Raw genomic sequence first — 14,038 nt, forward strand, 5'->3', positions numbered from 1 at the left:
ACAGAAATGTTGTTGTTGCTGTTGTTATGTTCCGTCAAGTGGCCTGCAACTCATAGTGATCTGTACAACAGCCGTAAACCCTGCTCTACTCTGTGTCAGTCTTGTCTGGGACACACCTAGCAATTACCCCAGGCACTGAATCAATCCGTCTCATAAAAGGTCTTCCTCTCCTGTGCTGTCACTCCACCCTCCCAAGCATGATGTCCCTCTCCAAAGGGTGCTCTCTCCTTGCAACATGTCCAAAGTATGTCAGATGAAGCTTCAGAATCCTTGTCTCCAAGGAGCAGCTTGGTTTAACCGTCTCTAGGGTAAATCTGTTCATTCTCTTAGCAGTCAATGATATATTCAATACTCTTCTCCAGCACCACAGCTCAAAGGCATCAATTCTCCTATCATCCCTAGTCATTTCCCAGCTCTCTGATGTATAGCAAGTGATTTCAAGGATCATTTCCTATATCAGACACATCTTAGTGTCCAGACTTAGTCTTCAGTACTTTGGAGAAGTCTCTGAAAGCAGACTTCCCCAATGCAATATGTCTTTTCATTTCCTGGCTGCTGATCTCAAGAGAGGTGTTTGTGGAGCTAAGCAAACAAAAGGTTTTTACAATTTCACTCTCTTCACCATCCATTAGGATGCTGCCAATTGTCCCAGTGGTGAAAATCTTTGTTTTCTTGACGTTGAACCTCAATCCTCAATCAGGTCTTCCTCAGTTTCAACAAGCAGTGTTGTATCATCTGCATAACACAGAGAGTTGATGAGTCTTCCTGCCATCCTGATGTCACATTTCTCCTCATAGAGCCTGTAATTTAAAAGAATTAATATCTCAGTAAATGCTTTCTACATCAGTATATCATAGATATGTTCATGTTTTTAAATTTCATGTAATTTAAAGTTTATTTGACATATGTTTCTTTTCTCTAGTAGAATAATTTTCTATTACTGAGCATTTGTATTATTTCCAGTCTTCTTCTACCACAAAATAAAAATTCTTATACATACTGTTATTTCATCCATAGATAGGAATATCTGTTCAAATAATTTTGTCTGGAAAATTTATCCTATTTTTCAATAAAATTAAAACTTCTATGAAATACCTAATATGATCATTATCTCATTTTACTTTTGAATTATAATAATGTTGGTGTTAATTTCAGGAAAAATATAAAACTAAATTTTTATATGCCACTTCTTATCCTAAAATTCTGAAAATATTGTTGTTGTTGACAGGAAAAAAAAATACAGCTTATTCTGTAGAGGTGGAAAGAAACAGAAAATGTATTATGGACTATTAAGGTTTTTGCTTTTGTTTTTTAAATAAAGACCACCACAAAACAAAAAAAAACCAACCAAACCCCACCAAAACCAGCATGGAATTTTCTACCATGATTATTTCCACAGAATGGGAGGAAAATTATTACAATTACATGTAAGCATATTCCTAAGTTTTATGTTAGCTTATTTATATGTGGTTTACAAGATGGAACCTATATAGGCAATAAAATACACAGGAGGAGATTGTTAAACCTTCTCCCTCAGAGTATCTGGTGGATTTGAATCTTGTGTCTTTGGAATTGCAGTGCAGCTTCTTACCAATAGGGCACCAGAGCTCCCTACTAAATACCTCACTATATAGCCATGTTTAAAGGGATTTATAAACTTTATACTTTGATTTTAGCAAATATTTTAGTATCCACTTTTTTCTCATTGAGTGTTTTACTATGTGATTTTTTTAAATTAAAATTTTCTAACTGCTTAGAGGAAAGACGTCCTAAGAATTTAAAACTAATTAGTCACTAATTGGGGAACTCTTGGGACCTAGTGGTAAGAATATCCTTTGCAGTCATAAAAGCACATGATTCCAATTCATCAGCTCCATGGGAAAAAGTAGGACAATCTTTCCATGAGAAAACCAACTGTAGGGTCAACTTACATGGTCGGTTCCAACTCGAGGGCATATAACAACAACACGGAATTCATATTAGAGTTCAACTGTGGTCCATACATATAAAATAGCCAGTTTTTCAGAAGTAGATCAGTTGTTGATGTTATTCTTATGTGCCATCAAGTTGCCTGCTACTCATAGCGACTCTATGCACAACAGCTCTGAAGCCTGTGCTGGTCTCATTGACTATAACACACCTATCCTCATTGTCCAAGTTACTGTATAAATCCATCTCATCTGGATCTTCCTCTATTGCACTGTCCATCCAACCCTTCCAAGCATAACATGCTTCTCCAAGAACTCGTCCCTCCTGGCCACATGCCCCAAGTATGTGATATGGAGTTTCAAAAGATGGTGCATGGGATTTGGACTTACCTCCTCCTAAATGCAAGACAGCAATCATTGTGAGAGACCGGCAGCAATGCAAGGCACAAGACATCACAGAAGAGACTTGTATCAATGGGCGACTGGGAAGAGGGAGGTTCCTGGTGGGGTAGGGGAGAGTGCAAGGGATGCTGATATAGCAGAGAAAGAGTAGGGACAAACACACATGCTGTACAATAGAACACTCTTAGACGGGTAAACCTTCTGGCTTTTCATCCGTGAAGCCTCGGGGTGCATGAATTGGGCCTCTACTCTTTCAATGGGCACCCAACTGTTCTAACTAGCCATATGACCTAGGGTCACTATTTTAAAAGTTAGAAATAATAAATTACTTTGAGAAACTATTCAAATATTTTGCCTTAAATTGCTATTGGTTAATTTGAACACATTAGTTGTGCTTGGGGAGGAAGGTCTGTTTCTGTAAAGATTTGCAGCCTTGGAAATCTAACGGGGCAATTGCCCTCTTCTCTACAGGGTAACTATGAGCTCGAAACTGCTTGACAGCAGTGACTTTGTTTTGGAAACTCTTCCAATATATGTGATGTTTCTTTATATTGTTGTTCTTCCTTAGATTTCCCCTCTAAAGTTTAGAAACAATTGTTTTTCTCATGTTTGTAAATTACAGATAATATCATAAAAATTTAAATCTGAAAGTCTGAAGGTTTTATATTTATTTTCTAGGCTAAGCATTCCTATGAGTTTGTATCTCAGTTACAAAACAAGTTAAATTTTCAATTAGAAGAAATTGTCTGCTGTGACCATTATCATTTCATTTAAAAGGTGTCTTGATACTGACTTTTTGGTGAAAGACTCAAACTGGAGGAAAATAACAAGGTGCTGTATAGTGTTACTTTTAATGAATTGCACTTGGTAACAGGGTTCTCTCCTAACATACTTCTTGAGTCATGTTTCACCTTTCAAATATTCTTGCCTCACATTAATCTAATGATTTCACTCTTTTTGTTCCCTCTGACAGGATAATTTTATCCAAATTTTCCCACATAGTCAAAATCTGTATTAGCCATTTGGTATGCTATAAATTTAAAGGCCAGTGATATGAATCCCATTCTTTATACACATAGAAAACAGATGGAATTATTGCACTGTACTGTTCCTGGCTAAAGTAAATTTAGATGCAAGAAAACCACCATTTTATATTATTGAAGCAAACATGCCGTTCTTTGTCATCTCAGTTAAATGTGTGTCTGATAAAATTATTACTTATCAAAAGGTAAACCTTAGAGGAAAAGAAAATAAATAAGGTATCTTAGAGGTTAAAGCATGATGTACTTTAATCTTTGACTCTATTACGTCTTTTCATTGCTTCAGAGAACTCATAAAACACAGAATGTGGTATGAAGGGTAGGTAAATTAATTTAAATATTTCCTCAAAAGTAGGCAGTGAAATACTTGTACTTGTTTACCAGAAACAAAAAAAAATATTATTTTTTAATGAACCAATTATTTAAAGTGATCAATATATAATGCTATAAAGTTCAATTACTTTGATGATATTATTGATGTTTCATTTTTTGCTGGTGTTATGTCTTCATGAGTATATTTTATAAGCAGTTTAGGTTATTCATTAAATGCCAACATATTTACAATTGATGGTTCTGAAAGTTCTTGAATGAATTTTAGAAGTCTATGCAAAGTATTTGAAAAAACTACTAAGTGGTAAAGGATTTAGTTAAAGTTCTTTCTTCACAAGTAACAAAAACAAGCTTACACCAGCTTTAACCAAAAATATATTTATGAAAATGCTCTTGGATTGTTTCATGCAATACGATACCTAAAATGTGGCTTCCTCTTCAGGGGAGACTAGAATTGGATACTTAATGTCTGCAGGAATATTTTCTCTGTCTTCCATCTCTTTTTCTCCCGGTGCACCTATCTCATCTTTGTTCCCTTGCCAGACTGCTGCTTTCAATCCTCAAGAAGTTGGAAGGGAATCAGTTGACAGTCACAAGTTTCCATCTCTTTCTAAAGACCTGGATTAATCTTCAAAATACATTTTTTAACCCTAATCCTAAATTCCTGGGAGAAAGCATTTGATTGATCCAGCAGAAGTCTAGTGTTCAACTATTTCAAATTAGCTGTGATGAGGAAAAATAATATCACGTGGCTTTGAAGGACTCAACCATATGCATAATAAAGGCAGCTCCAAGAAAAGAGGAGCTTACATAGCATCCTATGGAATGTTCATTACAACTCCAGTTAGGTAACTGTTATTGTTGAATGGATTCTGACAGAGTAGATATGCTTCATAAGGGTTCCAAGACTAACTTATGAAGGCAGACAGCCACATCTTTCTCCTGTGGAGTGGCTGGTGCATTTAAATGGCCTACTTTTTGGCTAATAGTTAAGTGACCTTAAACTTTACCATTATGCCTCTGGAAACTCTACGAACAGTCTTATCAATTTATAGAAATGATTTTAATTATAAAACAGAGTTCAGGTCTTTTGGGCAAAGCTTATTCTTAGTCATATTTGCTTTGACAACACTTAACCATTGCTAAATGAAACTAGTGCTGTTATATCTGGAGGAACATTTTTCCACTTTATACATCACTCTTGGTCAATGTGCTGTATGACGTAACCTAGGTTTGTGGTGATGCTGAAAGTTGTGCCATAGGGATATCAAATACCAGAATGGTTTCCCATTTTGGACAATATTTGGTGGAGTTCCCAGCTGTAAAACAGGTTGGGAAGCAGGAGAGGCATCCACTACCTAAACCAAATGCTTCTGGAAACTCTATGAACTTGGCAAAACACTATAGCTATGGAAAGGCATTAGATCTTTTGTTCATAGAGTCACTATGAGTCGACCTCAACTCGACAGCAATCAACAACAAGAAGTAAAACCCTATTCCCACTATTAAGACTGATTTTAAAATGGCACCAAATATTAAATATAGCATAATTTTTATGCCAAAGTCTTGTTTAGAATATGAATGTTTAGAACATAAATTAGAAATTATCAAGTTAAAAGAGTTTAATATATACAAGTACTGAGAAATATTGTCTTTAAAATTATGCTGCTTGCAATTCCAAATGCACTTGGTTTGAATCCACCAGAGGCTCTGTAAGAGAAAGATAGATAATATCCTTTAGTGGGATTAACTATCTCTGAAAACCTGTTGGAGATTCAGCTATGGGTAGGTTCCAACTCGATGGCACACTACAATAACTTAGTTACCCTCATATGGGTTGGAGGTAGGACATAGATTGTGCATCGATGGAGTCAACCAAGCAAAGATAAAAAATAATCAAGAGGTTTTTAAAAAGAAATTAAGTGGCAAAAATCTCTAAGGCTGAGAGATTGTAAATGACTACCTATGGCTTTTATTATTAATTAATTAATAACCTAGCAGAGGGTGGCTATGAGTCAAAGTTGACTGAGTGACAGTAAGTTTGTGTTTGTTTTCATATAATTAAGAGAAGGTTTGAGTATAGGAAGATTGTGTATACGCTATATGCAAATACTGTATCATTTCATATAAGAAGTTTGAGCATGAGGGGGTATTGGTACTCATGGAGTTCCTGGAACAAATCCTCCCAGGATAACAGGAATGACTGTATTTAGTGAAAACTCGTTATAAGGAGCTACATCATCTTACTCTCAACCTTGCAGTAAATTGGCCTAGATATTAAAATCACTGTACTGCTACCTGCTAGATGTTTCTTTGATGAAACAATGGAAACTCTGCTAAATCTGATTGGCATCACACTAACATTCAAGACTCCTGATTTGTGAGTGCTGACTACATAGGAGCATTGGCCAAGAATCTCTCCCAGTTCTCCCATTTGGAAGACAAGAATTCAACAGTAAGCCTACTCTACCCACACTTGGTTTAACTGATGATTTTATAATTGGTTTTAATTTGGATTTGACATTTTGTACCATAATGTGTTAATAAGAGGAATGAGAAATTTAGAATAGAAATGAATGAGAAAGAAAAATCCATGATACCAAAAGAAAAAGATTTCTCATTTATATTTTTAATCCTAAGTGATTTTTTAAAAATAATATATGATAGCACAAATACATTGGGCTAATGTTGGTATGTTCTAATAATCCATCAATATGCATCCAATGCTGATTAGAAAACTTATTTTGTCAAGGAAATCCTTGTAAAGAGTTAATTTATGTTCACATCTTTAACAGTTCATTATCTGCATAAGAGCATTTAAATGTGCTCATTGAGGTTAGAGGCTACATGTTTGACAAAGGGCAAGGGATCATTTTACCAGTTCTTCTTCTGCCACATTTCTGCATAACAGTATGAGGTAAAAGATAAGAAAATTAATCTTTCTTTTGCTGGGAATTACTTGTAAAAGGTAGAGAATAAAGTTTAATAAACAGCTCCTGGGTTTGGTTTTGGTTTGGAGTGGTCCCAGTAAACATTCATTTACAAGCATGAAAGAAAGGTCTGTAGTTTGAATCTACTCAGAGCCATGGTTGAAGACAAGCCTGGTAATTTGTCAGCAAAGGTCAGCACCTTAAAAACTTAATAGATAAGTTCTGCTCTGCACACATGGGATTGTTATGAATTGGAATTAAGTCCGTAGCAAGTAACTTAAGCAGAAGGTTTAATAATAACTCTGGAGCCAATGTGGTGGCAATGTATTAAGCTGCTAACCAAAAGATTGTTTGTTCAGCTGCTCCGGGGAAACAAGATGGGCAGTTTCCTCCTGTTGAGATTCCTTGGGGTTATTATGAGTTAGTATCAACTTGACAGCAATACGTTAAAAAGATGTATGATCTCTTCTAACATTTTATTCTTCAATGAAAAATATTCATTTTATGTGTAAACAAAATCCTATATTTATTAGCACTAAGTAGAAAATGAAGGTCTAGTCTTTTAAAATCCTTAATAAATAATGATTTTTTTTTCCCCCATTGCTTTCTATTGTGAATTATCTCTATTCCCCTCAGTATCTGTACTCCTGTAGCAAGTCCACAAACTCAAGACATGAATTGGTCCTATTTGCAGCATTTAGAAAAAAATGTGAAACTGAGAAGCTGCTCAAACAATGTTCACTGCCTTTCTACATTGTTGTTAATGGAATCATTTTCTAATGAACAATTTGAAGATTGAAAAACAGTTAAATATAATGTTTCATATTCCCTTTTTCTATGTGATATGCTCAGTGTTTCAATAAAAGCTGACTTTTAATTTTTTAAGTTACCATCTTCCTCTTCCTTAGTCCTACCCAATTGAAGATTTGATATCTATGAAAGAGTGAAAGAAAAAGAAACTAACATCATATGACCTTTTTAGGTTCAGACATCATCGTTAGGGATTCAAGAATGCAGTATTGGAACAAATATACTCAGAGGGTGAGAGTTGCAAGTGTACCACCATGTACCACCTTTCCTGATATATTCATGAAATATATTATTTCCCTAACTTCTCCTTTAAGTCTCTGGTGTTATAGTCCATGGAGGGTTGCACTGTTATACCAAAAACGTACCTATTTTGCAGTTCCAATCGACTAGAAGCTCTGTGGGAGAAAGTTGGCGGACTTGCTGCTTCGGAAACTGGTGATTCAGCTGTGAGTTGTTTTCAACTCAAAGCAATGAGTTGAGTGACTGTTTTAAAAATCTGTAAATTAATAAGCTTAATCTAAATTCACTCTCAGGTAACTTTTACAGTAAACTTACTGGTTTCAATATACATACATATTTGAAAAACAACTAATAGCTGACGCGCCATTGAATTTGTAGAGTGTGTTTCAGAGGAGGAGCCGACTCATAGCTGAACTTCCAGTAGATTTCTGAGACTGTTTATCTCATTGAAGATTATCCAGGTGGTATCATTGGTGAATTCAAACCCCTAGAGAGGTCAGGTCTCTGGGTTAGCAGGAAAGTACCTAGCACAAGTTCAGGACATAAAGTATTTGTTTCTAGACCATAATTAAATATAAAATGTAGTGATAATTTTTCTGAACACTGTGACACTGATTTGTGAAACGTGAAAATGGTTACTCATGGTAGACAGTGTTTGATGTAGCTCCCTGATTAAAACAAGGTTGGAAGCAGGGGTGGCATCACTTCCAAAATGGCTAGCCTCCAGAAACCCTGTTAACTTGGAGAAATGATGAAAGTTGTACAGGTGTTCAGGTCTTTCATTCATAGGGTCACTATGAGTCACCTACGACTCAATGACAATTAAAAACAAAACCAACAGTGATAATTTATCTTCTTGTGATATTTTCTTGATCCTTTTTAAAGCTTTATAGGGGAAGACTAACTAGTAGTCTCTTTTACAGTAAACATTTGGATCCAAGATGCATAATCATTATGTAAATTTCAATAGCTTTGCTCTCTGCCCCTGCATAGCATATAGTTATTTAGTTTATAACCTGCAAAGCAGTTTTTTAACACCTCTGTGTTTGGAACATACTCAGGAAATAAAAACAATCAAAATATTTGCTCATACAACATAGAGACAAAATGTGAAATTCAATGAAAACTTATTTTCCTATACTATTTTCTGTTCTCTTTAAGATCATACTAAGTCTAGGTCTACTTTTATAGAATAAGCCAACTTCAACTTCTGCACAATTGTTAACAGGAAAGCATGAGACTTTAAATTAAATAAATAAAAGCCATGAGACCAGCAAAAACAAAACAAGAAAACGTTTGGAAAAACTAGCTGGAGCAATAATTCAGAAGTAAAAAAGGCAAACATGAGAATTACTTTCGCAGGGATGATAAATAAAGCAAGTTTTTCTCCTTTATACTCTCAGTTAAGCTGCAACATACATTCTTACAAAAGAAGATAGTTCTGAATGTCCTCCGAGGACAAAAGATGGTGGACTCATTTAGTTTATTTCCAAATTGTCAGCTCTTTCCCCCCATTCTTTCAGTAAAATAAACTGTTTTGCTGAATAAGGGGGTTAAGAAAAGTCCTGAGTGAGTCACTCCAATTTGTTTCCACATTCTGAACAGTCAATAAAGGAATTTATTGCCTCATTAGGCATTTTGAGCAGATTTCTGGAAACCTAGATGACGTCAGACAGAAAAGTAACCTAGTAAGATATTTTAAAAGAGACATTGCAGCTGAATTTGCTTTTGAAACTGCAAGTTGCCCTTTAGGCTGGAATGACAGTGATTTACTTCTAGAAACAGTGCCAGAAGCGGGGGTGCAAACTGTTTCCAGCAAGATTGGTTCTGAAAGTACTGTAAGAAAATAGAAGACTGATGTTTGGGAAAGGGGATGGCAGTGAGGTCAAGAGGACTTTTCCAATAGAGACCATAGAGACAAGATAATTAGCATCTAACCAATATGCATCTGCCTTGTTCAAGCTCTGACACACTTTATAAATATCATATGAAATGAGTAAAGTTTAGTTCCCTCAAATAAAGGCACAGGTAACCACTGGGCCTCAGGCCGTGGGCTTAGATTTATTGATGAACAGATGAAGGTAGATTCTATCAGCCCATTAATGATAATATTATTGCTCACTGCTACTCTTAAATCCATGACTCAAGGTGGCTCCATATTCAACATAAAGAAACATCATCCAGTCGAAAACCAGACTGCTCTTACTTCAGCAATCCTCATATCCTTTTTTCAGAGATACATAAATATGTCTTTAAGTCTGATAGCTCTGCTGAAACCTATTAATAGTAACACATAAGCGTCCACTGAAAAATAGTGGCAGAATATGAAGTACACAGGTATATAATTAAATTGCATTGCCTGCATCAAAACTCAAATCTCTTTGCCAGGCAGTCAACTGACCCATAGCTCCCCCACCAGTAAGAGGAAGTAAATAACTCTACAGAGAGTGCACATATCCCTCCTGTGGGATTACTGATGGATTTGAATGATAGGAGAGTTAGCAGGGAACTCTCTACTACCAACATCATCATCAGATCTCCCACTTTCACACATGGTGTAGTTGTGACAGTGTGCCACTCAGTTGAAATCAATCTCTAGCTGACCCTCCAGTGAGCTTCCAGAGATGATTAATTGCACAGCAGGAGATTGCTCATCCTTTTTCCACAAAGAAGCTGAAAGATTCAAACCCTGTTTCTTCAGGATTGCAGCACAGCTTCTTACAACTAGGCACTGTTGGTGGTGGTGGTGTTTAGTGTCATCAAGTCTCTTGCAACTCATAGCAACCCTATGTACAACAGCTCTGAACCCTGCTCTATCTTGAACCAACATCATTGTTGCTGACACCCCCACCCCCATCTCCTCAATCTCTGAGAGTTGATCTATCTCTTCCAGGGTCTTCTTCTCTTCTATGATCCCAAGTATGATATCCCTCTCCAAGGACTGGTCCTTCCTTGCAACAAGACCAATGTATATCAGACAGTGCTTCTGAATTCTTGCCTCCAAGGAGTAGCCTGGTTTCATCCTCTTCAGGACAAACCTGTTTGTTTTTTAACAGTTCAGGTTAGGTTCAATACTCTTCTTGACTTCCACAACACAAAGGCATCAATTTTCCTTCTATCATCCCTAGTTGTCCATCTTTCTAATGCATAATAAGTAATTGTGAAGACCATGGCCTGGATTAGATGCACCTTGTCTTCAGGCTGACATCATTGCTCTTCAGTACTCTGGTGCGGGCCCTTACAGCAGATTTTTCCAGTACACATTCGTCTTTTGATTTCCTGGCTGCTGGTACCAAGAATGTTGATTGTGCAGCCAAACAAACCGAAGCTATTAACAATTTTGTTGGCATATTAAGTCAGTTTAAAGACTAAGGCGTGCCAGAGAAGTCTTTTCAGGTACTTCGTATGCATCTGAAAGTTGGGCAAGGAGTAAGGATGACAGAAGAAGAATTGATACCTTTGAATTGTGATCTTGGAGAAGAGTGACAACTACTTCCTGGGCTCCTAAACTAACAAACAAATAAGTCTTGGAAAAGTACAACGAGGATCTCACAAATGTTGGGCATGCTATTAGGAAAAGGCAGTCCTTAGAAAAAGACATATTGCCGGGGAAAGGCAGGGAGAGAAAAGAAAACCCTCAATGAGACAAATAGACCCAGTTACCTTCCCAATAGGCTCAAGTACATTAGGGGTGGTGAAGATAGGGCAAGGTTCAGATTTGCTTTTCATAATGTCACTATGAGTTGTAGTGGACTGGATGGCACTTATCCAAAGTAATATAATCTTTCAGAGTTATAGAAAACATTTTAGTGACTAAAATTTAAATTGATGATGTCTAAAGTATTATGAATTTTTAACAAAGAGTAATTCATTTGACAATGTAAACAATCCAAGAGGCACAGGCTTATAGAAGAGATGATTTATTCATAAGTAGGCCAAAATGACTTGCTTTGCTAAACTAACTTTCTCTCTGTACTTTTTGCACATAAACACATTAATCATAATCGGTCTACACTAGATCAAAAGATAATATAACAAATGAATCACAGCCAACCATAAAACAAGAAAGTGTCAGAAATTTTCCCTATTAAGATTTTAGAAATATTTGTTTCATATACACAAATAGATATTCTAATTTTCAGATTTTAGTTTCTATAAATTTGGAGAAGAGAGAAGAAAAAAGAAAGGAAAGATGAAGAAAAGTCTTGTTAGTTTTCTAGTTAGTTAAGAATAGATTGTTATGACAGTATTTTTATGTTCTTATTTAAAAAGACTCCAAGTGAAGAAGGAATCTGACGATAACAAGGAAAGATTTATTTTTTTAAATTGGTCCTTATTTTTTTATTAATTTTAATAAACATTTACAGACACTTTGGATTTCCATTCATTCATTGAAGCACTTTTCTCCCTGCCCACCCCTCCTCAAGAGTTTGTTCCTCTCTTTGAAAAGAAAAAGAAAAAAATTTGTTCATTGGTATACAATTCTCCATCCCTTCCCGCCCCTGCCCCCCTGCACAGAGTACACTTCATAATTAAACCTTTCAATATTCTCCACTAATAATACCTTGCTGTTAGTGCCTATTGAATATGTAGAAATAAAATGTGAAAAGAAAAAACAGATGTGATGGCAAGATAAAGGAGAGCCATTTAGATAAGCAATCTGGATCTTCATTCCAGCTTTAGTAACGTTTAAGGGCATAGTATCCACATCCACAAGATGAGGGCTTGAATTGGAAGACTTTATCCTTGCCTTGAAGTTAGAAGATACCAAGGATCTAATTTAGTGGCCTAGAGGAGGTTAAAATCTACTGGAAGTTTGAAATGTAAAATTCAAAGTGACAGCATCTTGTATTTTTCCCATTACTTTCTAATTATCACTATAACAGTTTCAGTTATGAGACTTTGCTAAATTTAAGAGGTGATAGAATTCATAAGGGGTTGTACTGCTAACTCAGTTTCTAATTCCCCAGTTATTCTGATGGACAAACTTCTTCTGCATAATTTAGAGCCTCAAAAAACAGCTGGAGGCTCAGCTAAGAGTCAGTTCTGACTCCATGGCAATTAGCTTGTTCTACATATATATTCCCTCACATTCCAAAAGTCTCTAAGAGCATGTAAGGCCACTTGCTTGTAATGGGTTATTTGTTGGGTATATGTCCATTGGTAGTTCAAATAAACAATTTTTGTATTAGTCCTTACTTGAGGATTTTTATAATTTGGAATCATCAATTCAATGGCATATAGCTTCAAAATATGTGGTGTTGTGAGCAATACCACTGAAAATACCAAACTAATTAAAATAACTATTGATTTAGAGACCCTAGAATGTCTCTGGTACATGATAAGCAAAAAATCTCACTGCCATCAAGTTGATTAATACTTATGAATACTTTCGTTGTGTTTCTAAGGTTATAACTCTTAATGGGGAAAAATCTGTCCATCTTTTCCACATAGACTCACACAGCTGACCTTCTATTAGCTATCTTGTAACCTGCGATGCTACCAATACTTCTACTACACAATAGGTACTCAGCAAATATTTGTTCAATGAACAAATAAATATGTATAATACACAATATATAATAATATATAGTATTGTTGTTGTTAAGTGGCATTGAGTTGTAGATGGCTCATAGTACCCTGTGAACGAAAGACCTGAACACTTGTATAACTTTCATCATTTCTTTAAGTTCATAGAGTTTCCAGAGGCAAGCTATTTTGGGAGTGGAAGCCACTCTTGCTTCCAAGCCTGTTTTGATCTGGGAACTCTAACACTGTCTACAATGGGTCACAATTACTGCATTTGACACATCAGTATTGCAACTACGAATTACCTCTGTACAGCAAGTTGATAAATCAGTGCTATACCACTTAGAAGAATGTTTGACCAAAAGCAATTAAAACAAGGCATAAGGTCTGAAGATTAAAATCTCCTTCTTTGGCTTGGTAGCATAACTTTCTAATCAGTAGGCCAACAGCGCTCTCTCTAGGACTCACAGCAATTCTATGAAAAACAGATCTAACCCTTGCCTTATCCTACGCCATCCCCGCAATCTGAAACACACTAGGGCCCATTGGTATAGTCACCATATCAATCCATCGTGTTGAGGAACTTCTTTTCTTTTCTGACCTTCCACTTCTATCAGCATGATGTCATTTCCGAAGGTCTATACCCTTAAATATATAGTATACATTCTACATAAATGTATACAGGAAAGAGTACATTAGAAATACTTTTAAAGAAGTGTATATGTATATTTCTGGCTGATGGTACCAAGAGTATTGATTGTGAAGTCAAGCAAGTTGGAGCTATTAACAATTTCTATTTCTTCACCGTCTATCTAGTATGATGCCACCA

Source organism: Elephantulus edwardii, unplaced genomic scaffold, assembly GCF_000299155.1.
Source record: "Elephantulus edwardii isolate Elephantulus edwardi_28Jun2011 unplaced genomic scaffold, EleEdw1.0 scaffold00081, whole genome shotgun sequence".
Classification (NCBI taxonomy): Eukaryota; Metazoa; Chordata; class Mammalia; order Macroscelidea; family Macroscelididae; genus Elephantulus; species Elephantulus edwardii.